Here is a 22418-nt window from a genome sequence, read left to right as displayed (position 1 = left end):
GTCAAGTCAGGGAGGAAGGAACATGAGTGAGCAATCCTTCCACAGCCTCTCCTGTCCTGGCCATTAGCAGAGAGTTCACAATGCACAGGAACCCAGCCAATGCTGGAGCACAGGAGGAAGATTTCTCATGTCCCTCACTTCACTGCATGTGTGTTAATTCACAGGGAAGAGAAATCTTGCATTTACAGCCAGTGTGGAAGAGCCTTCTGCCATGTGTCCCAATTCAAGTAACATCAGAGCTTGTTTACACTGGATCGCACCACATACATCTCCCCAGTACGGGAGAGCCTTTAGTTGGGGCACTAACCTCAGGAGACATGAGAGAACTCACCCTCACGAGAAAATGAGTCATGATACACACAGGGGAAAAATTCAAGGGCAGCATTCACCTTTGTACACACCAAATGCACCAGAGAGACACGTTAGCAACAGAACAAAGGTGGAAGATCCTTCATCCAGAGAACTCCTCTCCTATTCTCACCAATGACCTCACACAGGGTAGAAGCCATGTGGTGGGATTGCTGAACAAGAGCTCTCAGCAACATGCATCCCTTTGAGGCCATGGGCACATTCACATGGAAAGAAACGGACTGAATGCCATCTACAAGGGAAAGTATTTAGTCCAGCCATACCCTTAGCCAGCATCTGAGGATCCACACCGGTGGGAATCCTGACAATTTTGGTCAATGTGGAAGAGACTTTAGATACAGCTCTCACATTTGGAGATACCAGACAACTCAGAGCACAGAAACCTGTCTCTGTCATCCCTGGCATACTGCCTTTACCCAGAGTACCCACTTTTCTCGCCACCACAGAAATCACACAGTACAAACCCTGTGCCTCCAATCAATAATGCAAAGCCTTCTGCCAGAAGTGGCCCCTTTCCATCTACCAGAGAACTCATGTGAGGAGAAACACTAGTGCTGCATCCATATGGGAGATCCATATGCATCCAACTGGGGTTCTGGCCTGAGCTCTTGCTAAAAGCTCAGAGTGTGCATCATCCCTCACACAGCAATGAAGGACCTCCTGGGACACCCTGAATCATTGCTGCTGAATGCTGATGAAATCCATGTTGGAATCCCATTCCTCATGGAGCCAACACATGAAGGACCAAGGAGGATTCACACAGAAGAGAATCCTATTGGTGTGATGAGGAAAGGAATGTCTTCAGGTATCCCTTATTCCTAATCAAGCAGGACATTCTCACATTGAGGAAACACTGATCCGAATGGAAGGAGGAAATTCTTCCCTGACGCTCATATCAGAAAATCACTGGGAAAATACCTCCCAAGGAACTTCTTAGTGTGAAACTGAGATACAAACTTAGACATTGAATTTTTCACTGCAAGGACATACAATTGGGTAATGTTCACAGTGAACACAGCACTGGCCATGTTCCTCACTCCTTAGCCATGCCAATCCTGTGAACATTCCTCAGGCCTGCCCAGGGCCCTACACACACCCCATGCCCCATCCATTCACTGCAAGACTCAGCAGGAATACTGGAAGGCACCCTGTGTTTCAGTGACCACACCACTAGACATTTTCCAGGGCTGCAGTGAACAGTTGAGGGAAATTGGGATAATTTACTGTGCTTTCATCTCCATTCAACCTCTGTAATACTTCTGGAAACATAGGACATTGTGTTCGACTGAAACATGTCCCTAGGAAGGTCATCTCAGTCACTGGGCAGACATGGGATACACGGAGGTGATTGGCCATCTCTCCCTGCAGTTCCCCAGCAATCCCAGACCCATGACAGCTGCTCCCAATACAGAGGGATCGGGGGGTTGATTCTGTGGGAGCCAGGATTCTCCTCTCTTTCCTCAGTTGTCCCATACTTGACAATATGATTGTTGGAGTGTGGCAGGGGAAGGACCTGGAGCATCATTAGGCAAGGAGAAGAATGTGAGGGAGGGTGAAGAGGATATTCAGAGGATGGCAAAGTACTGCATAGACACTCATGGGGCACTGATGACTACAGGAGAGGCAGGATGACACTATGTCATTCCTGGTCAAGGTGAGAACCTGAGGTTAGAAAAGTAGGTGGGAGACAACAGAAGCACTTCAACCCTGTCAAGCTAAATTGACCAAGGACAGGAAGGACTCAGAGCTACGGACCCATCAAGTTGTAGTCAGAGACCATCATCTCCAGAACAACAGGCCTTAGGTTCTTATCTCCATTAACTTCCTTATGTTGTCTTTTAAGTCTACCCTGGCATCGCTGCTCTCTGCACTTGAGGATGGATCCATGGATGAAGAGGATTCAGATGGAAGGAGCAACACTGTGCTTGTAATTAATTTCTCCTTCCATCCTTTGTTCTTCCTCTCTCTGCTGTCCACAAGGCCCACTTCCTAGCTCTCCCCATTTCCTGCTATTACGAGGCCAACCCCGGAGGCCCTGGTCTCCTGCAGGCAATGAGGCTTTGATTCTGAACTGTTGCATGAACCCCCTGTGTAGCCCTCTTCACCCCTTTCCTAGCATCACCCTATCCCCTCACCACTGAGTCTGGGAAGCACCCCTGGACAGCAGAGCAGGGAGCAGGGCTGGGAGTCAGCAGGGCACAGCTCCCCCTTCTGGAGGGGCCTCAGGATGGGAGGCTGGCCCTGGATCCACCCTGGATGTCTCCTGCCTGGGAATCTGTGCTCATGCCCGATTCTATTTTTCTCTTTGGCTCTCAAGAAGCTTCCCTTCAATTGACTTGAGAGAAACCACAAGAGAAACAGTATGCCCATCAGAAGAGAAGACTTGGGAATGGGGTGAGTTGGGCAGGAAAAGGGGCAGGCAAACATGCAAACATGTCCTCCCTTGTTTCCCTGACCTAGTTGTGGGCAGTTCAGGGCACCACACAAAACCCGGGATGCTGCCCTAGAAGCTGACCACAAAGAGGAGATGAGGAGAAGGTCACAGTCCTTGCAGGCACTAGGATGCCCTGAGAACATCCCATGGGGAACCTCAACCTGATCTGTGCAACTCCCTGTGGTGGTTGGGCTATGTCTTCCAGTAGCTTCTGAACTTGGAGGGAGGGCAGTGGCTGCCTAGAGGGACTGGACCCCAGACAGCCTACACACTGTGCTCTTCTAGAAAAGGGCACTGTTAGCTGTTGATCCCCTCACTCTGCAGCACCCAGCCCTGGATTCCCAACCTATAAAATTCAGCAGAGAGATTCCTCCAGAACATTACCAGTCAGGATGAGACAGTGGTGGGGTGGCCTAATCTCCCCCTTCAGGCATCTGAGAAATGAGGGAACAAGAAAGGTCCCTGGGCTCATGTGAGTAGGACAGCTCACCAGACTCAGTGCTGCATCCATGAGGGCACAGAGTAGGCCCTGGTATCAACTGAGACTTGTAGCATTTCCAACCACTCAGAAGCTGCCCCATTCCTTGGGTCCCCTGAGTTTCCACAAAGCCTTGTGCGATGTAATGGATCCCCTCATGGCACCATTTTGCCATGTGCGTTTGATATTCAATTGATTCTCCTTGATATGTAGGCAACACAATCAGGAGAAGGCCACCCTGCCTGCTCCAAACTCACCCATGGCCTGCCCACAGTGTCTAAATCACTTTCCATAGGAGTCAGGAGCATGTTATCTCTGCTACACCATCTGCAACACTCACATGTGCAAAGCTTCCCCTCCCCCCACTGAGATGGGCATGTTAATGGCTGGGGAAGGGACAGTCCAGCAGGAAGGGGACCTGGAAATCCCGGAGGAGTATGGTCAGGCAAGGGGCCTGAGTGACTGGTAATGTATCCTTCATTCAGTCCCAGGGGGCCTATAGGAAACTTTCCTTTCTTCATGCTACAGATGGGTCCTGAAGGCCACCTCAAGACCTCAGAAGACACCTCCACCAATATCCCACAGGCCTCTGGTAAGAGCTTCCTCAGACCACACGCACCAGGCAATCTCATACAACTCCACCTGCTGTCTCCCACAGCTGCACCACAGAACATTCTGCCCATGATCCTGATGTTCCAGATTCTTCAGAGGTCCTTACAGAATGTGTCCCAGAAGGGCCCTGGGGCTCCAACTCCAGCTTCGATATTGTCACAGAGGAAGAGTTCACGTGAAAACAAAGTAGAGGAAACACACCTGGAGAAACTGCTCTCCTGTACCTCAACTTTGCAGGTCTTGACAACAAAAGTTTTTGTGCATCCAGCTGTAAGATGACACGGGAGCCCTGGGGACAAGAAAAGGAGATCCTCTAAGTCGGCCACCTCATACAGAGCTGAGATTCCAGTCACTACTGATGACTGACACTCTGAGTAGGTGGCAAAACTCTAGGCCTTCAACAGTCCATTGTTCTGTAAGATAGGGCCCACCTGAGACTGTGGGGCCCAGCAGCCTTCCAGTCTTTTCCCTTGTCTGCTGCATGGGCTACTCCTCCTCCTGCTGTCACTCCAGTCTCCATCAAGAATGTAGAGCATGACAGATGCAGGACAAGTGGGACTGTCAGGGCTCTGTGACCACCCTGGAATCTACTCAAGGGGCAGCAGCCACCCCAGCTGTATTCCCCTGTGGCCTAGGCCCTGAACTGTCGCTGTCGCTTCCATGCACAGGACTGTGACCAATGCTGGGCCAAATACTGGCAGTGGCCACCAAAATGAGCCCACCTCAGCCTGTGTGTTTTGCAGCAGCAATAGGTATAGGGAGGAGAGGCTGTCTCTAATCTGAACTCGACCTCTCGAGCACCCAGACACCACAGCAGAGGAACTGGGGCCCCAAGCACCACACTGCACCTTGGGAAAAACTTGGGCCTGAAGTACTGGAAGGCTAGAGATCTAGAACTTACAGAAATGGGATCCAATATTCTTCTGTAAGCAAGTTAAAGCATTTCACGTTTTGCTCTATCTGAACCCTCAGAAGTATTTGTTCTTCCATGTCAATCCTCATCATTTGCCTACATTCAATAAGAATCTCTTCTTGTAACAGGGCATCACTGGAAATATGGGTGATTTTGCCAAGGCTTGGACTGGACTGTCCTATTGGAGAGAGATATGCAGAGACTCAGATGGAACCAAAGGGTTTTAAGGAACTAAGGCTGACTTTCGGAAGACCTGCAGCCATCAAGTCCCTTGGGAATGTTGGCCTGACCCCTTGCTTCCAGAGTTCCCCACAGCCTTACAAGGTGAGTAAAGAATGTCACTTCCTGGCAGGTGCCGAACCTCAGGATATATTAGGGACCTCAGGAAGAGGAATCTGCCCAAATCTACAGGTATCACAGGCATGTCTGATGGCAAGCACTTTCCCTGGCCTCTGGCCTAGAGAAACAATGAAAAGTTGCACCAAGAGATTCCTTAGAAAAATTCCAGCAGAAAAGATTGTAAAAACTCAACATGATCCATCACTATGCTTGCTGAGCTTAAGTCAATAATTAGTCCAAATATATTAAAACTGGACTTGTTTTTCAAATAAATTTGTCCAGAATTGGCTATCTCTGGAAATGAGCATTCTTTTATTTTTTTTAAAGATTTTGTTTATTTATTTGACAGATAGAGAGCACAAGTAGGCAAGGCAGCAGGCAGAGGGAGCCAGAGAGCAGGCTCTCTGCTGAGCACGGAGCTAGATGTGGGGCTTGATCACAGGGCCCTGGCATCATGACCTGAGTCAAAGAGAGCTGCTTAAACAACTGAGCCACCCATGCACCACTGAGTGTTCTTTTAAAGAGAAAAAGTATGCTTCAAGAATTCACATTTGTGGATGATATATTCTAGTTCTAGTTGTCTTTCAGTATGTGTTGTTTACCTAAGCTAGACAACTTGAGGTGAAACTTCAGAAAAATTACAGTGTAAGCTCATATATATGCAACCCCCTTGCTTCTTATTCTTTGGGGATAATAACAGAATGCCATGGGTAGTAGTTGGACAAGTGGGAAATGGGACAGATTCCCCCACAACTGTAGAACTCAACCAAAACCTTGCCCAATTCTATGTGCCTGGGATGATGAAATCAGTCCCTCAATGCCAGAGCATATGCCACTCCCCAGGGATCACTATGGACTTATGGAGATAATGGATGAGCCCACTCTCTTTGTGACTGGATTGGATGAGGCAGATGGGGTGCCTTTATCTACTGATAAGTTTTCTCCCACTTGCCAGTGACTGCTTGTAATTAGGATATTGGGCTGGATCCTCAAACAAAAATGGCTTCTTAATGGTTTCATCCCTCACAGTCATATTGATCCTAGAAGCCACACCTACTGAGGTACAGTGGCAAACAAAGGCTTTATCTAATCATAGAGCTTCCCTCCTGGTTTAAGGAACCTCAATGTTCCCTCTGGGACACTCCCTGACTGTACAGACTTCACATCAGGTACAGAATATCTTATAGACCAAAGGCAACCAATAAATGATAGGAGGCCAACTTATTAAGTACAAGGTTCTGGTTATAGATATGCCTGAAATAATAACTGAAACCTGTCCAACATTAAATCCAGCTAATCTTAGGCCTGGACCTAACCATTATATGTCTATGGAGCGTAACTTTTTTTTTTTTTAAGATTTTATTTATTTGACCGACAGAGATCACAAGTAGGCAGAGAGGCAGGCAGAGAGAGAGGAGGAAGTAGGCTCCCTGCCGAGCAAAGAGCCTGATGTGGGGCTCGATCCCAGGACCCTGGGATCATGACCCAAGCCAAAGGCAGAGGCTTTAACCCATGGAGCCACCCAGGCGCCCCGGAGCATAACTCTTCAGAGGATATTGAGTAGACCAGATTTCAAAGAATGACCCTCCAAACATGAGTAGCCCTTGAAATTCTGGCTGCAGTTCAATGAGGCCCAGGATTACATGGCAGGCTCCTGACCCAATGGCAATGTATCTCTAACCTTTGGCCATGGCTTCCCCCAGGCTCCAGAGGCCACCCAACTCTTGGGTTGGGCCTAGATGCATGGGCGCATTATTAAAGCCATCACCAACCCAGCCAACCTTCCACATTTCAAGCAATGGTGCATGTGTGCTCTGTTTCATTGGTATGGCCACCTAGCATCCATTTTGTTCCCTCTTTGGCACTGGAGAATGTCATGTGGCATGGGGAAGTCCTTACTGAGTACACACTCAAGGCCCTGAACATAACCCCAAACAGGATTTCTCTATTAAATACGGGAATGACTCCAATGCATAAAGCAGTTCTACAAAACACAAAGGCTTTAGATTTTGTAACTGCTGCACAAGGTGAAGCTTCTGCTAATCTAATGACAGAATGCTGTGTGTATATTCCCCATCAACACGAAGATATTTCTGAGTTCCTAACAAATGCCACTGCTCAAATCCGTCTTACAATGATTCCTCTCTGTAAGGATTGGCTCAACTCTTGGCTTGGAAGAGGATTCTCATCCACTATTAAAGGACTCTTGGGGCTTCTCCTTTTTCTTCTTCTAACCCTGTTTTGTTGTTTTCTCCTCTGTCTCTCCAGCTGGTGCTGGCAATCCTTTGCTGCACTAACTTCCAGAGGACAGATGGTCCTTTCTTCTCAGGTAGATACAAACAGAAGTTATCTCCTGCACTCAGTGGCCTCTTCATTTCACAACTCTTACACAGAGAGGCCCCCAGGTGACCAGGGCTGACCCATAGGTAGGGACGGCTCTATGCCTCTATTCAGCAGGAGGAAGTTACAGAAGATGAGACCTTCCTCCTTCAAGGATTTAAAGACTGAAGTGTCTAAACTGTTCAGGGGGACATGAGGAGAGAGGAGAAGACTAGCTGAGGATAAAGCAGGAGCTGGCACACCACACTGTCCCCCAACGTGATATGGGTGACATTCCTCAGGCACTCCTGGCTTCCCTAAAGCTAAGGAAAGGAAAAAAAAAGATTCATCACAAACAGAGATCAAACCCTGCAAGATCTGGGTCTCCCTCAGTTTACAAATGTCCTAGTGATCGCCAAGGAAGAGGCTTGCGTATCAATAGGCTAACTCCAGAGACCTGTAACTCCATTTCCTGAAGCCCTAACATCTCCCTCCCCTCCACAACCCTGAGGGAAGCTGAGGCAGAAAGAAATTTCAATAAAACATTATTTCTTTTCAAACCTGCAGCCCATTCAGAAGGAACCATTAGAGGAGGAAGGTAACATTCCTCCAGGAAGCTCCCAACTATCTTCCTAGTAATGTCTTCCTAGAAGGAAAAACCTCCTTTGCTTGACAAGAACAAAGCCCCCAGTATCCTGTGTGTCTTCTTTCACACAGGAACAAGGTTGCAAAATCTCCGTTTTCCTTCCCTCCTCCAACTCCAGAGTAGAGAATCCACCACCCCTCAGGACCCCAGTGTAGCATCTTTCTACCCACAGGACCTGTCCTTGTGCTGTAATAAAATCACATTTTTGCAACAAAGATTTCTTAAGAATTCTTGGCCATCATCCTTGAACCCTAATGTCTTTTCTACATCAGTCTTCTCTCCTGTAAGTCCCTTGTGTAAATACCCCTACAACACCGCCCCATTTCTTTCAAATCATCTGTCTCTATCCACCTAACCTGCTGCACATTCTGTGGCCTCTGAGGACAGGACACTTTTGTGACTCTTGGGCTGAAACTGTGACATGGCACCTCTTTCAGTCCCTCGCTTTTGTTGAGTTTCTCCATCTTAATCTCCCGCAGCATCCCATCCTCACATTCTTTTTCTCACATTTTGCCTTGTCAATAGGTTCTAATCACCAATGTCCTATCACGTTTTTGATCCTTGGTAGATGACTCCATTTCTTTTCTTTGTGATCAAGGTCAAATTTTAACTCTCGAATATTTGCCTCACAGCTTTCACAACATTTTCCTTCCCTAATGCCTCGCTACCTGTTTCTCTTCTCCTGTTTTTTTTTTTCCAGACTCACTCCCCACGCTTCCTCATTGCCTCTTCCTTCCTTCCTTGCTTCTTTATTTCTGCCTTCCTTCCTTTCTTCTTCTTTCTTATTTTATGTTATGTGAGCCACTGTACAGTACTTCATTACTTATTGATGTACAGTTCCATGATTTATTGTTTGTGTGTAACACCCAAGTGCTCATTGCAATATGTTCCCTATTAAAAAGGATGAAATAGGGGTGCCTGGGTGACTCAGTGGGTTAAAGCCTCTGCTTTCAGCTAAGGTCATGATTTCAGGGTCCTGGGATTGAGCCCCACATCAGGTTCTCTGATCAGTGGGGAGCCTGTTTCCCCCACCCCGCCCCATCTGCCTCTCTGTCTACTTGTGATCTCTGTCTGTCAAATAAATAAATAAAATCTTTTTTTTTTTTTTTTTTTAAGGATGAAATACCATCCACAAGGGTGCGTCATGAAAGATCCACTTCTCATCAGGTTAAGCTTCACAGCAATGAACACTGTTCTTCCACACTACAGCTGGACATGGGATAGGCTGTGAATTCATCACCATTTCCTGTATTCAAAGAGAGTGAGCATAAGGGTTGGGCAACCAAAAAAATTGAATAGTTTCAATATTGGACTGATATTCACCTCTAGTCAAGCCATCACCTGAGTTTCTAGAAAAGCCACTGGCTTCAGCACAGCTCACCTATATAGTCTTTCAAACATAAACATCCAAAGTTTAATCAGAATTTGACATGGGTGTGAGGCTACCATGTAGAAAGATCTATCTGAATTCAGGAAAGTAACACTGCACATGACTAGAAGTGGAATACAAAGTTTTACGCAGAGACTATACCTGAAGGAGGAGGCTGGAATTCCTGTCGAGTCAGGGAGGAAGGAACATGAGTGAGCAATCCTTCCACAGCCTTTCCTGTCCTGGCCATTAGCAGAGGGTTCACATGCACAGGAACCCAGCCAATGCTGGGGCACAGGAGGAAGATTTCTCACATCCCTCACCTCATGGCATGTGTGTTAACTCACAGGGAAGAGGAACCTTCTGCCATGTGTCCCAATTCAAGTGACATCAGAGCTTGTTTACACTGGATCACACCACATACATCTCCCCAGTACGGGAGAGCCTTTAGTTGGGGCTCTAACCTTAGGAGACATGAGGGAACTCACCCGTCTGAGGAAACAAGTCATGATACACACGGGGGGAAAATTCAAGGGCAGCACTCACCTTTGTACACACCAAATGCACCGGAGAGACATGTTAGCAACAGAACAAAGAACAAAGGTGGAAGATCCTTCATCCAGAGAACTCCTCTCCTATTCTCACCAATGACCTTACACGGGGTAGAAGCCATGTGGTGGGATTGCTGAACAAGAGCTCTCAGCAACATGCATCCCTTTGAGGCCATGGGCACATTCACATGGAAAGAAACGGACTGAATGCCATCTACAAGGGAAAGCATTTAGTCCAGCTATACCCTTAGCCAGCATCTGAGAATCCACACTGGTGGAAACCCTGAAAAATGTGGTCAATGGAAGGGCCTTTACATACAGCTCTCACATTTGGAGACACCAGACAACTCTGAGCAGAGAAACCTGCATCTGTCATCATTGGGGTACCACCTTTATCCAGAGCACACATCTATCTCACCACCACAGAAACCACACAGTACAAACCCTGTGTCTCCAATCAATGAGGCAGATCCTTCAGCCAGAACTGGTCTGTCTTCAACCACCTGGTTAGAAGCTTCAGGTGGGTCTCTGGCCTGAGCTCCCACTACAATCTCAGAGTGCACGTCATCCCTCATGCAGGAGCGAAGGTGCAGGGACCGCCTGGGACACCCTGCATCATTGCTGCTGCTGAATGCCAATGAAATCCATATGGGAATCCCATTCCTCATAGAGCCAACACATGAAGGACCTGGCAGGATTCCCACTGAAGAATATATCCTCTTGGTGTAATGAGGAAAGGAATGTCCTTAGGTATCTGTTATTCCTTAGTGAACAAGAAAATATTAACACTGAGGAAACACTGATCCCAAAGCAAGGTGGAAAACACTTACCCTGACATTCCCAACAGAAATAACTCAGTAAATACCTTACAAGGAATTTTTCTTTTTATTTTGTAACTGAGACAGGAGTTCGGACATTAGCCATAGTCCACAACAAATATATACCACGGTGAAGCGTTCTGAGAAATGCTGAACACTACATTTAGTAACAAAGCAATGATGCAAACTCACTTCAATCAGTTAGTACTATCAAACATGTCAGCCCTACTAAGTGGATTTGTGTCTGTCAAAACCATGAACACTGTGCTGAGTAACAATTCCCGACTCCTGTCCCAAGGAAAGCCCAAATGAAGTAGAAGAGAGGATGAACAAATACCAAGTGATTATGTATATTTGAAGAGAAACAAATTTAAAAATCTCCACAACCAGGAGAGAAAGGACCTCACAAGGTATTGTTAATCACTTCCTGTGCCACCAAATTAGAAGGAATAAACTAGCCAGCAGCACCATATTTACCAATTCTAAAGATAATCTTAACCAAAAGTTTAGGGTATCGTGGAATGACTCAAATGTGCCTTTACCGCCTGGCTGGTGCCTAATTTGGGGTTACATTTATTACAGAGGAGCTATGTTAGTAAGAACATTCCAAGAAATATGAGATCCAAATCTTGCCCATACAATTTATAATATGAAACACAATCATCACTGCCTTTTAAATAATTTAGATGATATTTTATTGCACAAGATTCCAGTGTATCATGGACAACCATTACCACCACCTTGTCCTAATGCCAAAATATTCCATGAGTACACAAAGCATGATTTTGTGGATGGCATGGATTGAAGCAAAATAAACAAAAGCCCTGAAAATCTATAAGAACAAAATGACCTGTTAAGGATCCCTTCACGGGTATAACCTGCCCGAGATCCTAATTTGACTTACGTCCAGGAAGGTTATGGGAAGGCTTTCGGTATACAAAAAAACAAAACTTACTTAGAAGGGCAGCTTCCCAGGCCCAAGGAACCTCTCCAGTGCCTAACCTGGTTGGGAAACTTCTGGTACCGAGCAGATCTTCAGGGCTTATGTGGGACTGCCCCCCTGCCAGCCTGTCCTAGTAGCCCTGGAGTAACTTGTGATGGTCCTGCCATCCTACTGGGAGGTGGTGGGAAACAGGTGGGCTCAGCGAGGCCAGAGTCCTCTACTCTCCCCACCCCCTGCAAGTGCCCCCTTTCAACTGCCATGTGCAAGTGTCACTCCCCTACGGGGAAGCTCTTCATGATCCCAGACCCCAGGTCACCTCCTCCTGAAGAGGAGCAGCAGAAATTTAGGGGTCACCATGGTAGTGATACCAAAGTTCCAAACACAGCCCCTACACTGTGACTCTGGACAATGGAGAGGGAACATTCAGGTGTTTAAACCTGATTCTCCAGATCTAGGTGTGTTGATACAACCTCTGATGAGAATCTGATCATCACTGCTGTAAAGGGACATACGAGAAAATATCATACAGAGCTCTTGTCCCATGGGGACATGTGATAACATGTACCCTCCACCTCTGCACTAGACTTATTCACCTCTCCCCTATCCATACCCGGGGCAAACACATGATTAGAATACAGCTTCTAATACTTCATACCCACTAAACCCGGAGGACTTCAGTTCAGAAGGTCAATGGAAAATCCCAGTTTGCAGGTATTTGTCTCCCAATGCAAAAATAGTTACTTTGTTTCCAGAAGCAAAATTGCTCTCGCTTTACTGTGTTGGAATGACAAGAAGGGTAGTTGTGCAGGAGGTGTGACCTGGGAGGACCAGGTAGCCCTCTGCCCATCCCTCTCCAATTCCCCTGGTGCCATGCTGGTCGTTTTTGAGAATCCCCTGACCTCCAAAATCTCAGCAATACATACTTTCTCTTTTTCTCCTGAGATTAGATCTTTGCTCAGCCCCTGAATATCCAGGGACCGGGTGATCTCTCCCCACTGAGCAGATGTGAACAATCCCTTACCATGGAAGGTACACAAATGGCTGATAATCTGGGATGTGTCCACCTGAGATGGTGACAAAATAATCACTCTCTTCAAACACAGTTATGGTCACAGCACACTCTAACACTGAGACTTTCAGTGCAACCCATTTCTTGGCAAAACAGTATGACCTAGTCATTGCTCCATGGCTGGCTCCAGCCTGCCTGAATAGGCTAACTCTCAGTAGAGCCCCCCACCCTCCTGCTTGGCTACAACAGGTCACTTACACACCCCATCTTCTCTGATTGTTAGTTTCTTTCTTTCTTTCTTTCTTTCTTTTTAGGTATTATTTTCATAAAGTGAAATGTACCAGTCTTAAGCATTATGATCTGATGAGTGTTGATGAGTGCAAACTCCTGTGTAAGCCAAACCTCTAGTGAGATACAGACTTTTCTATTATGCAGATTGTTATTTCATGTCCCCTCCCCAGTCAGTCCCCAGAAATAGTTACTGATTTGCTTCCTGTCACTACAGATACATCTGTTCTAGAATTTTGCATCCATGGACTAAAACACTGTCACATTATTGTGCCCAGCTTCTTTCACTGGCAAAATGTTTGTGAGATTCATCCCCACCATTGTGTTAGCAGTTGGCTTAGGGCTTCTGCTCAGTGGGACAGGATGAAGTGGGCCCTGGGAGACCACAGAGCAGCTGGGACCTCCATTACTTACAGCTGAATGAGGCTGGTTATGACTCCAGAGACTAGCTGAGGAAGGGGGAACGTGGTCCCTATGGGTTCAGAACCACCTTGCAACCACCACATTAAGGCCTGATTTTGTGTCTTTATACACCGATGTTTTGGGTAAAGTTTTGTAATGGGACCAAAAAAAGATAACCTGCTTTAAACATCACTTGTGGGCCACAGGCCGCTCACCTTAGTTAAGCACAGGAGGGCCTGTTCTCTGAAGTGAGGGCAGCCTCGAGATAGAAACCATTTTCACAGTCATGTAAGTTTGAGGTTTTTAGAAAGTCAGTGAACACACATTTGGATGCGCATTGAGCACAAGTCTGCAAGATTCCCCAAACCTCAATACCCTACCTGCAGCAGCCCAGGGCCTCACTGGTGAGATGAGAAAGAACATCGTTCAGGAGCCCCTGCTGTGTTTCTACAGTGAGCTAGACTCAGTCAGGTTCAGAGAGGATGGGTCTCCCATAAAGCCAGGAAACCTGATAAGCCCTCGGTGAGCCCTGTGAAATACAAGGAAAAGATTAGAGGCAGGGGACATGCCCAATAAGCTCACTGCGGGGTTGTTGCTGAGACAAACTTTAGAAGTTAACTGACAACTGTATAGTGGGAGGATTCCAGAGTCACCAAATTCTGGGGTGAAGAGTGAGGAGGGGCCTGGACTTGGGACACTGAGCTTCCTGACACAGGCCCTCCTGTGCTTAACTAAGGTGTGCACTGGGAGGGTCTGACTAACACCCAGAGGGCTAGAGGAGGAGTCCCATGGGTGCCCTCACTGGCATTCCCTCATCCTCCAGGACAGCCACTCCTCACTTCTGGGGGTACATTTATGTAAGGGTGTGAAGAGAGCCTGCAGGTTACGAATGTAGAAACCCGACACTTACACAGGTCAGACCCTCATCTCCCACACCACAGTCCCACAGTTCACCCTTCGGGCAGTGACGGGGCACCCCATACTACATGAAGTCACCCCCAGACCCAGGTTCCTTCCCTCCTACCTACAACGAACACACTAGAAACACCATTGCTACCACACCTGCATCCCAGTCTCTGGAAAACACTCTGGAATGTGCAGGTATCCTGGATAAGCAGTTTGCTTTCACACCAGACCAGAGACACTTCTCCTCTGATAATTTTCCATTGGCCCCTATTAGCCACATGACCACATATGGGATTTCCCTTCTGTTCACTTTCCATTGACCCCTAAGAGTCACATGCCCACAGGTGCTGCAAGGGAGGCTGGGAGAGTCACTTCTGCTGACAACCTAATTGGCTTCTAATAGTCACATGACAACATTAAAGTGAAAGTGTTCCTGGGAGTATAGTCACCACGTTGGAGGCCCTGCCCTGGCTGAAACTCCACCTGGAAAAAGGAAAGGAAGAATTTGGGAGGACAGTCAGCAGGAAGTCCTTGAGAGATAGCAGAATTAATTCATCAACTGGGATGGGTTTTCCTTCTCCCCTGCCAGAGTTGGGCTCCTTCTCATAAACACCAGCTCCATTCTTTACAGACCTGCCTCCTGTGATTTTGTGGCTCACACAAGAACAGCACTCTTCCTTGCGTGTGCCTGTGTCTGCCCCTTTTCAGGGTGAACCCCTCATCTTAGGATTTGTAGGCTAGCTGGTACACTCCTCAGCCACTACCAGCCACCCTCACTTCCCACTTCCTCTATCCTACAGGTTAGTTCTGCTCCATCCTGGCTGGTTATCAGTCTGTGGATGTGAAGACTGTTGACTGCATCTGTTTTCTGGTTTTCCTGAAAATGGAGTTTATGGGGTTTTAAAGTTCTCCTTGTTCTTTAGGCATGATTTCCAGGAGGAGACGTAAAATTTGTCTGATATGGTCATGTTCATTCTGAAAGGCAATGGATTAGTTTAATGAGTCACCTTATTCTTGTTAGAAGTCAAGGACTCTAGGTTATCAGGAGACAGTGGTAAAAGGGATTTCTCTGTGGGGTGAAGAGATTGCAGCAAGTAGTAGTTTAGGCTGATGGCAGAAAATGGCTTGAATAATGACAAAAACATCTGACAAGAGGAGGAAAATGCATCTCACTTAGGGCTGGAAGTGGAACAACCTTGATTACATTGCTCTGGGCAAAATGTGAACTGGTTTTCTATCATGGAATTGGTCCAGACACACCTTTTGCAGAAGCATAGGTAATAATCCTACAAAAAAATTAAAAAAAAAAAAAGAAGAAGAAGAAAAACAAAAAAACATCAGGAAGGGAATGTGTAAGTGGCATCGAGTTAATGCAGAGAGACTCCAGTGACCCATGCTGGACTCGGGTCAGAGAGAGGCAGAGAACAGATGTCTGGGAGATGTGCTCTTGGAGCTGCAATGATTCCTGTCTGATGTCTCCTTGTCCACTCCAGCTCCACGTGGCTATGGATTTCAGCCCCACATTTTCTCCACAATAAGCAGATTTTTCCTGTTTTCACTCTGAAGCAGGCTGCTGGTTCCAGGGCTAGAACAGTGAACACTTCTCTTCTGACAAAGGAAACCTGGGTGTGCCAGAAATATTTTATGTCTCAGAATCTTTAAATCAACTTAATTTTATCTCCACTTGGTTGGGGGAATACAAAAGGCATTTTTATGGCACACTCCTACTGTAGCTTTTTCTAGAAGTCAAGGCTCACCTGTGGAGTTGAGGGGGGGGATAGAGATAGCTGAGAGCAGAGACACCACCTGCCAGTTCCCATTGAACCTTCAGATCTAAAGCCCTCTTGCTGTTTCTGAACTAGGTTTGGGGTGGGGCCTACATCCATGGGACATCACATAACCACTGTCTCTGAGGTTGGGGCACAGTTTGAAGCATTTCTGCCTGCCATGTAGCCTCTCCCCTTCCCAACCAAGCCAGATGTTCTTTTTTTTTTTTTAATTTTTTTTTATAAACATATATTTTTATCCCCAGGGGTACAGGTCTGTGAATCACCAGGTTTATACACTTCACAGCACTCACCAAAGCACATACCCTCCCCAATGTCCATAATCCCACCCCCTTCTCCCAGCCCCCCTCCCCCCAGCAACCCTCAGTTTGTTTTGTGAGATTAAGAGTCTTTTTTTTCTTTTTTTTAATCTGAAACTCCCTTTCTGTATCCACATTTCCCCCAAGGCCTAACTTCTCTCTTTGAACTCTATATCCCCAATGAGCTTAAGCAACTGAAACTAAATCAAGTTGGGAAAAAGATATCTGGCAAGCACTTCCTGACCCATTCCTGCAACCAAATACCTCATGCTGATGGAATCAACATGACCATTTGCATGAACTCTGCATTTCAGTGAACAGAGATTCTCTGTTCTCTTAATACTTTCTGTGTCTTGCTAGAGCACCTCCTAAAGAAATCAATAGGGAGGGGCACCTGGGTGGCTCACTGGGTTAAGCCTCCGACTTTGGCTCAGGTCATGATGTCAGGGTCCTGGAATTGAGCCCCACATCAGACTCTCTGCTTAGTAGGGAGCCTGCCTTCCCCCTCTTTCTGCCTGTTTCTTTACCTACTTGTGATCTCTCTCTCTGTCAAATAAATAAATAAAATCTTTGAAAAAAAAATCAGTAAGGAATATCAATACGTGTCCATCTAATGATGCAATCACTCATCTCTTAATTAACTTTTTTGGACTTGGCATTTACATCAACTGCCTTGTCAAAAATGCAAGTTAATATCCAAGACTGTGGGTTTCAGATAATCCCTGAAGGACCTCAGCTGTAGAATTAGCAGGATCCTGGAATATTTGAGTTATTAAACATCTTTAAAAGGGGAGCACATCCCAGAGAATCATTTGTTTATTTATGCAACCTAGTCTTAGAGCACCTGGAGATGTCAATGAACATGAATAATTTCTTTGAAATAAAGCATAATTAGATAAAGATAGGCCCTGGCATACAATTTAGAGGAGGGTAATCTCATCCTTTGTAGATGAGATAACATGGCTACCCCACTAGCAGCAGTGGTTTTAATTAACTTTCCAGTACAAAGAGTGGATTCACACTAATCTGTATTTCTCTTATATTTCTGGTTTCTAAAATCCACTTCAAGTAGCAGTTCTGGATAAGATGGAATAAAATTTCAACTCTCTTTCCCACTACATCTAATTATAAAATCTGGAGGACATTCAGAAGAAAATAGTGCTGGGCAGATTGGGGAAGAAGACCAGGATTTAAAGGCCCTCCAGTGGTGCAGAGTTCACTATTTTCCTTCCAGTGTCCCAGCCTGGACACAATGTAGCTGGAAACCCACATGTGACCTGTGGAAGCACAAGTACAGAGCTCTCAGAGAAGCTGCTGGCTCTGGCTCAAAGTCAAAAAAATTTGGAACTCCTAATCCTCAGGAAGTATAGCAGTGCCCTGAGCTTCCTTTGCCGCCTTCTTTCTTTTTCCCCTCCATTGTCTCGTACCCGGGCCCTCGGACAATCCCAGAGGTGATGGCTGGTCAAGGGCCACTAGGAGCCCAAACTCAGAGAGAGGAACTTCTTTCTACATTCAGTGGAACTTTGGCCCTCCAAAGGGCACCAACCTTGGAGATATTCCTCTCCCTGTCCTCTTTCAACACAGCCCACATCCCATCCTGAGTTCACAGGTAGCCAGGAGACCAAAGCAATGAGAGCCTCAAGCTTTGGCCAGAGGACCCTAAGGCAGGCATCGGAGAAGTGGAATGCCTTAATATATTTATGGAGGAAACCATACCAAGTACATATTCTAACAACAGTAGAATTCAATGTGTGTTTGATGAGAAAAGGAAACTGGGGAAACTGAGAGAGACATGAACTCAAAAACACATAGGGCAAAAGAGGCAGTCACAAACAAAATCAGGAGCATTTCACCATGAATGAGAAGAAAATGCAACATACCAGAATCCAGCTAAAGAGTGATTAAGGGAAATGTATAGTACTCAAAAAAAAAATAAAGAAAGAAGAGAAATAATTCAAACCAATCCAGCCTTTCCACATTAACAAGTAAGAAAAAGAAAAGCAAGCAAAACCTATAGCAAGTAGTAGGAAATCATAAAGAATAGAGAAAATATAAAAATGAGAATTCCAAATCAATACAGAGTATCAGTGAAAATGGGTGTCCTGGAAAGAGCAATAAAATTGACAAACCTTACATAAACTTCCCAATCGGAAAAAAAAAAAAAATAACAACAACTATTCAGTCAATTGATGAAGTTAAGCAAAGTTTCAGATGAATGATTGACACACAGAAATCACATGTACCTCTCTACAGCAGCAATGAACAATCCTAAAATAAAATTAGGAAAACAGGGGCACCTGGGTGGCTCAGTGGGTTAAAGCCTTTGCCTTTGGCTCAGGTCATGATCCCAGAGTCCTGGAATTGAGACCCTCATCAGGCTCTCTGCTCATCAGGGAGCCTGCTTCCTCCTCTCTCTCTCTCTGCCTGCCTCTCTGCCTACTTGTGATCTCTGTCAAATAAATAAAATAAAGTCTTTTAAAAAATTATAAAAACAATTCCTTTTATAATAGCATCATAAGAGTCAAATAATTAGGAGTACACTTCATAAAGGAAGTTCAAAACTCAACACATTAAGATATGAAATACTATGGAGGAAAAAGATCAAAGACCTAAAGAAATGGAAAGACATCCAATATTCATGGATTAGAAGACTTGCTGTTATGATGGCAATGCTTCCCAAATTTTCTACATATTCAGGAAATCCCTATCAAATCCCAGCCACTTCTCCCCACCTCCAGAAATAAAAATACTCATCCTAAAATGCACATGGACATGCAAGGGACCTAAAATAGCAAAACACTCTTGAAAAAGAAGAATAAAAATGAGTACTAAGACTTCCTCATTTGAAAGCTTATAACAATATTATTTATAATAATCAAGATAATGTTGTACTGGTATAAAGACTGACATGTGGATCAAGGTAATGGAATTGAGAGCTCTGAAATAAACCCTTATATTTAAAGTTGAATGATTTAGAAAAGGCAGCCAAGACAATTGATTCAGAAACAATAGTCTTTTCAAGAAACGTTGTGGGAACAAGTAAATAACCACATGCAAATGAACAAAGTGAAACCCCCTCCTCACATGATCCATAGATATTGATCCAAAGGCATTACAAACCGAAGTGTGAGAACTAAATCCACAACTAGAGGAAAACAGAGGAGCAAATCTTCATGATCTGGGATTAGCCGAGTGTTCCTTAGATATGACAACAAAAACACAAGCAAGAAAAAAAGAGGTAAATATTATTTCATCAAAATACAAAATGTTGGAGCTTTAAATGAAAACATCAAGAAAGGTACAAGACAAACCACAGACCGGGATAAAATGTTTGCAGATTTATATCTAATAAGGAACATAATACCACTTACAAAATTGGCTTTTAAAAAGTAACCCATTTGGGGCGCCTGGGTGGCTCAGTGGGTTAAGCCTCTGCCTTTGGCTCAGGTTGTGATCTCAGGATCCTGGGGTTGAGGCCCTGCATTGGGCTCTCTGCTCAGCGGGGAGCCTGTTTCCCCCTCTCTCTCTGCCTGCCTCTGTGACTACTTGTGATCTCTCTATCAAATAAATAAATAAAAACTTCTAACAAGTAACCCAATTTAAAAACTGTGGGCAAAGGATCTGATCACATATTTTTTTCTGAAGAAGATATGGAAATGGCCAAAAAGCACACAAAAAGATACCTAAACCATAACCACTGAGGAAATGGGAATCAAAACCTACATGACCAAGCACACCCCACACTTCAAGATGGCTTCAAGATGGCTGTGGTCACCCTGACAGAGGACACAGAATGTTGGCAAAGATGGGGAGAAATCAGAACCTTGATGCGGCAATGATAGAAATGTGAGATGGGTCAGCCACTTTGGAAAGCCCTTTGGAGCTTCTTCTGAATGCTAGACACAGAGCTATCATCTAGTATCATCTAGCCTGGGCGTTCTGCTCCTGGGTTTCTCCCCAGTAGAAAACACAGAAACTCTGCACGTAAGTGGGCATGGCAGCATTACTGGACATCCCTCCCAAGTAGAAGCAAGCCAAGTGTGCATCTACTGAAGAAACTGTAGTCACTTCTCTACCCATGAAATGGAATCCTTTTTAACAGTTCCATGGACCAAATTACTGAAACATGGTACCGTGTGAATGAACCCAGTACATGAAAAGAAAGAGGCAGTCGCAAAAGAGGCAAGACAGAGATGAGGTGCTCTGTCTCAAGTGCCCACAAGGTGGGTCTATAGAGAGAACATCAATTAGTGTTTGCCTGGGGCAGGAGGTGCAGGTGACGTAGGAGGTGAATCCTGAGGTACAGGGGATGGTGATGAAACTGTTCTAAAATATGATTTGAGATGGATATACTAAACTTACTAAAGTATGTTATGTATAAGAAATATAAAACATATAAAATAAATATACTAAAACATCCTCTAGTGAATGTACTAAAATCCATCTAATTGTAAACTTTAACTAGTGAATTGTATGGCATATGAACTCTCTCTCTCCATATGCCTATGTATATATTTAAAGAGTCAGCACACAATTCCGAGTCTTAGGACCTCTTTACTACTGACATCAGAGTTTGTGAGTGTTAAGCTATCACAATATTCAGGGCTAAGGACTTATTGATCGGCTCCTCTTTTGGCAGGGTTAAGGGCACTGGGCTTTGGGCCCCACCCGTCACGATGGAAGTCTCCGTTAATTTGGGTGAGAGCCAGCAGGTCTATGATGCATGTTGTCAGGCCCTAATCAACCCCAAACCACACCTCTGCAGAAGACCATGGGATAAGTCAGTTGCAAGGCAGATGCCACATTTTAGGGCTGTTCTGGTGTTGAACTCCACGGGCACTGTTGACACTGTCTTCTGTGTAGGGGTGACTTCTCATGAGAACAGTTGGACCTGGACTACTGCATGGCATAGAAACTGGGTTCTTACATCCTCTCCATAAATTCTCAAAGCCAACAATTGTCCTGGGGGCATGTTTATTTCTTCCTTGATATTCCTGTGGCCCTTCAACAGCAAAGCCAAGAAGACCGAGTACAATATTGAACCTCAGTAACCTTCCCCAACTTTATGAGTCCCACAGCCTCAGGTTGCTGCTAACCTGCAGGGTTTGTGGCCCCTTTGGAAAGAAAAAAGAGCAGGGGACATACTGAATAGAGTTTCCATGGCAGGAGCTCTGGTCCCACTGAGGTGTCTCCTGCCAAGGCCTTTGGGGATGGACAGACTATGGACATGGTGGACAGAAGACAAGGCAGTTGAGGCTCATCTCCAGTCTCTGCTGACCCTCATATGGCCAGTTGGCAATGGGTCACATGTCACACAGGGCTCCTCATGGGTGGGTGGCATGGGCAGAGCAAACCTCAGAACCCCCACTTCAGCACCAATATTTGTGTCAGCTCTGGTCTGAGGTCGCGATCTTCAGGAGTAAGAACAAACATCTTTGTCCTAGGAAGATGCCACCCTACAGGAGTTCATGTGGGGTATTACAGGGGGTGTCCTAAGGGAGGGAAGAGCCTCTGGAGGGCAAATGTGTTTTATAAACCACATTTTCATAGTTTTACTTGATGCACCCCCTTCTCTTAGGGTGGGCCTAGCGAAGGCCCAATTTGAGAAAGAGCCCCAGGAGCCCCTGACCACCTCGAGCCTGGATGATGGCCTCTGAGAGTCAGATAGAGCAATCACATCTGGCCCACAGCAGGCTATCCCATCCCAGAAGACACCAACTCCACCACTGGTGTTCATCTGCCTATAAACCCACTTCTCCACCTACACACAGCAAGGCCTACTGAAAGATGGACAGGACCTGCCATAGAAGTTGCCCCTGGCTTTCATTCTGTTACAACCTGTATCCTTTGGTAATTACCTGGAGACTGTGGTGCATGATGCTGGGGAAAGGCCATGGGCCAAGTGTCCTGGACGCCTGCTCACACACCAGACTCAG

The 22418-nt window shown here is 45.7% G+C and overlaps 1 long non-coding RNA gene across 3 annotated transcripts in view; it reads right to left on the bottom strand.

Annotated features, from left to right (window-relative positions):
* Positions 1-22418, bottom strand: part of LOC309847527 — a 62820-nt gene that overhangs the window by 30610 nt on the left and 9792 nt on the right. For 2 of the 3 annotated variants that reach the window (XR_014302482.1, XR_014302484.1), the window contains 2 exons: positions 13871-14019; positions 4095-4182 (listed from right to left, as the gene is read on the bottom strand). This is a non-coding gene — a long non-coding RNA (uncharacterized lncRNA). The remainder of the gene's footprint in view (positions 1-4094; positions 4183-13870; positions 14020-22418) is intronic. The other variant, XR_014302483.1, reaches the window with a different exon arrangement.

This window comes from Mustela nivalis, assembly GCF_964662115.1.
Source record: "Mustela nivalis genome assembly, chromosome: 14".
Classification (NCBI taxonomy): domain Eukaryota; kingdom Metazoa; phylum Chordata; class Mammalia; order Carnivora; family Mustelidae; genus Mustela; species Mustela nivalis.
This window is presented reverse-complemented; position numbering and strand designations above follow the sequence as displayed.